The sequence below is a fragment of the Pinus tabuliformis genome, chromosome 8, assembly GCF_031772625.1.
Source record: "Pinus tabuliformis cultivar Carrire ecotype Pingquan chromosome 8, CPIR1, whole genome shotgun sequence".
Taxonomy (NCBI): domain Eukaryota; kingdom Viridiplantae; phylum Streptophyta; class Pinopsida; order Pinales; family Pinaceae; genus Pinus; species Pinus tabuliformis.
The window spans coordinates 1,180,912,430-1,180,916,578 of record NC_142294.1 but is presented as its reverse complement, the minus strand read 5'-3'; positions in this window follow the sequence as shown (position 1 = coordinate 1,180,916,578).

Genomic DNA, 4,149 nt, shown 5'->3' with positions numbered 1-4,149 from the left:
GTTCTTGTTGCAATGCCGAGGCTCATCACATATATGGTACTTTTATTGTATGATTAAGTTTTATTTATGTATCAAGCAATACTCTTTCTATTGATTGTTTTATTTATGAAAGTCTGAATTATAGTTCTACATTTTTGCACTTAATTATGATTTTTTAGTTGTGATTCCACTTTGAATACATAAATGATTTTCATATGTGATATATTTCTCTCAATTGTTTTGTCTAACTATTTATCCAAAATAATTATTAATAAATGATTTCATTTCTTTTGGTAGTTGAATGATCTTTATTACCAATTGTTGTAAGACATCATTGCAAATCGCATATCTTATTTTATTTCCTGGGTATATTTATAGTTGGATAACGTTAGATTATGATATGTGCATGTGTTAAATATTTATATTATATCATATTTAGTTGAATAATTTCCCATTACATCTTATATCATCCCATCAATGTTATCAAATCAATTCTCTTTGGGAAACTAGTCCCATTATCCCTAGTCGGAGCCACTATACCAAATAGAAAAGGAGTTTCTTTCAAGGTCTAGACCGGGTGGTTATCCCCCATGTTGTAGCAACGAATTTTGAGGTTTCAACATTTTGGGACTTGAAGGAGGGCATGACTACGAATGGCAAGAAAATCTAAGTTAGAAATCCATTCTAAGAGTAAAACTCCATCACCATCACCTCTGATTTCTCAGTCACATTCTCATAGTGAGATTCTCCAATCATCACTTGAAACACCCTCATTCATTACATCATCTTCCTCACAAGATCAATCATCCACCTCACAACTCTAGATCATGATTTACACCGGTATTGGAGCACAATCCTCCTCTACCCAATCATCTTCAACTACTAGAACATCTTCCTCTAAATAGATACCCACAATGGCCCAAAGACCATAGACAAATCCAGGAGATGTTTGGATGGCAAGACCATTATATCCACTACCTGTGCATCCAAAAAAATGGTTGCCAAAATTCAACCCTGATGATGATCTCCCTGCTGAAGAACACATAAATAACTTCATGTTGTGCATAAATCTGAATGGAGTGGTAGAAGAATATGCACTTGTAAGATTATTCCCTTATACTTTACAAGGATCAGCAGGATCATGGTATTTTTCATTACCATCTGGCTCCATTAATAGCTAGGATTCCTTTCAAGAGCAGTTCCTAACCAAGTTTGGAGATGACCGATCGACATCTACTCTTCTCAATGATCTCTCCAACTTGAAAGTTGAACCTAGAGAACCAATTAAGGACTTCAATTCAAGTTTTAATAAGTTATTGAAAAAAATCCCAATGACATCCAAACCCAGTGATGAAGTTCAAAATGAATGGTACATTTCTGCTCTTCCCTCAAATGAAGCTATTTTTGTCGATAGGGCTGCCAAACCAACCTTGGCAGAAAATATGAAAGAATCCATAGCTGTAGAAAAACGCATTTTAGCTTTAGATAAGAAGAATGCATTAGAAGAAATAAAATCTAAGAAGGTCACTTTCAGGGATAAATCCAAGAAGAAAGCACCTAAATATCCTTTTGATCTTGAAGGTCCACAAAACGTCCTTAAAACCATGCTAATGAAATGGTCAACATTAAAAGGTAAGTAGCTAAGACTTTTTCAAGGAAAGCTTACAGACCTTACAAAAGAAATCCTTCCTCTGATCCTAAACCTCCAAATATAATATCAAATGTTGAACCAGATGTGGAGGAGGAAGAAGTATCAACAGCTGAGGAACAAATCGATGATGAAGAGGTAGTCGAATTACAAGGAATGTGGGATTTCATTCTTCTTATTTCATATAATGAAGAATCACAAGAAGCATTACCTGTCGCAACCAAGAGCAGGAGCACTGTTGATTTTCCACAAACAAATCAAAAACAAAAATAATCAACTCCAGCTCTCAAAGACAAAGCAATAGGTAAGAAATATTCTCCCCAATCCACTCAAATGAATCCTCCTCAATCAATTCTTCACCCTCAGCCAAAACCCTGCTAGTATTCGATGAAATGCAATAAAACATCGTCGAAAATATGAAAAATACTAGAGATAATATTACATTCCACGAGCTTAGCAAGTTAAAACATCAATAGAAAATATTTCTCAAAGAGCTAAAAGCAAACCCCACTTCTCCTCTTCCCGTCGTTGTAACATCTCAGGCTGCTCAAGAAATGGGTAGGCCTCCCAGTACTTCATCAGACAAAATGAGTTCAACTGATATTGATTTAATAGGTGGTAGATATAAATCCCATACACCTCCATTTCTTTTAACTTTTGAAGTTTTCAATAAGAATTTTCATAATTGTTTAGTAGATTATGGAGCTCCATCAAACATTCTACCAAAAACTGTTTGTGCAAAATTGAATGTGGAGCCCCAAAAATCATTTGTTAGCATTATACAACTAGATTGATCTCAAGTTGAAGTTATAGGAGAAATAAATCAAGTCACCATTAGACTCTCATCAAACCCGAAAGTATGTTAAGTAATTGACGTTCTTGTAGCCGATATCCCTAAATTCTATAGTTTGATACTTAGTAGAGACTGGTTTGAAAAGCTTCGTGGCTATTTCGCAACAGACTGGTCCCATATGTGGCTTCCTTATAATGGTAAGCCAAACCAAATAAGGGTCGACCATGAGAAACATCAAAAGTATATTGTCACAGAACTGGAGGGAGAAAATGAGCCTATCACATACAGTAACAATATCATTGGAAATTATTCAGTCGAGTCATTCTTAGGCAATTTTAATGCCCATACCTCACCCTTTTTGGAAAATTCTGTTACATCACAAGTCGAAAACTATTCTCAAACAAATTCTTCTAAATGTATCAATTTTGTAGATAAACCTGTAGTCAAGTCTTTATTTTGGAAATTATATTTTGATGGATCTAAATCTAACAATGGAGCTGGAGCAGGTTGCATATTGGTTAGCCCCGAAGGGGAAAAAACTATGTTAGCATCCAAACTTGAATTTGAATGCACAAATAACATTGTCGAATATGAAGCATTAGTTCAAGGGTTGTACAAAGCCATCGACCTTGATATCAAATATCTTCAAGTATTTGGAGATTTGGAAATTGTAATTAAATAGGTGAGGAATACTATACATTGTCTCTCTAGACATTTGAAACATTATCAATCACTAGTCCAGGACCTCACCTCCCATTTTACAGCATTCAACATTTCCCCAATTCCAAGACTTCAAAATGCAAGTGTCGATCTTTTGGCTAATGTTGCATCCAAGCTTATTCCACCAGGAGATTATAGTCCTGATCGTTTTTCTATAGAATTAATGTTTAGGCCTTCTATTCCCAACAACATCACCAATTGGTGAGGTTTTACTAATGATCCGAATATCATAAATTTTCTAAAATCTGATGGCTCTTATGATGACCAAATAATAAATGAAGATCAGCATGATAACCAGCTTAAGGAGGAAACAATTGCAAATTCCATACCTAAATCTATGGTTAAGATGGAAGATTTATATGATCTTAAGGACATATTCAAGAAACCTACTAACTCAAAACTTCAAAGTTCAACTTTGAAGTTTGAATTAGTTAATCTTGGAACTAATCTTAAGCCTCAAAATATTAATCTAGGACTTGGTCTTACATCTGATGAAAGACTAGCCCTTATTCATTTGTTAAAGAAATACATTTTTTTTTCTTGGAATTATGAATATCTTAAGACATATGATACTTCCATCATTCAACATACCATTCCTATGATATTCGATGAAAATCTTGTACAACAGAAGTTGAGAAAGATTCAACTGAATTTATAAAATCAAATCAAATCTGAATTGAATAAGCTTCTCAAAGCCAAAATAATTTTTCCTGTCAGACATTCGAGGTGGGTTTCTAACCTTGTTCTAGTTAGGAAAAATAATGGTGATATTCGAATATGTATAGACTTTCACAATCTCAACAAAGCTTGTCAGAAGGACAACTTTCGATTGCCTCCTATGGAATAGATACTGCAATTAGTTGCAGGCTTAGAGCTAATGTCTTTTCTAGATGGATTTTGAGGTTATAATCAAATTCTCATACATCCATATGATGGGCTAAATACCACATTTCGAACCAAATGGGGAACATATGCCTACCAAAAGATGCCATTTGGATTAATCAATGAT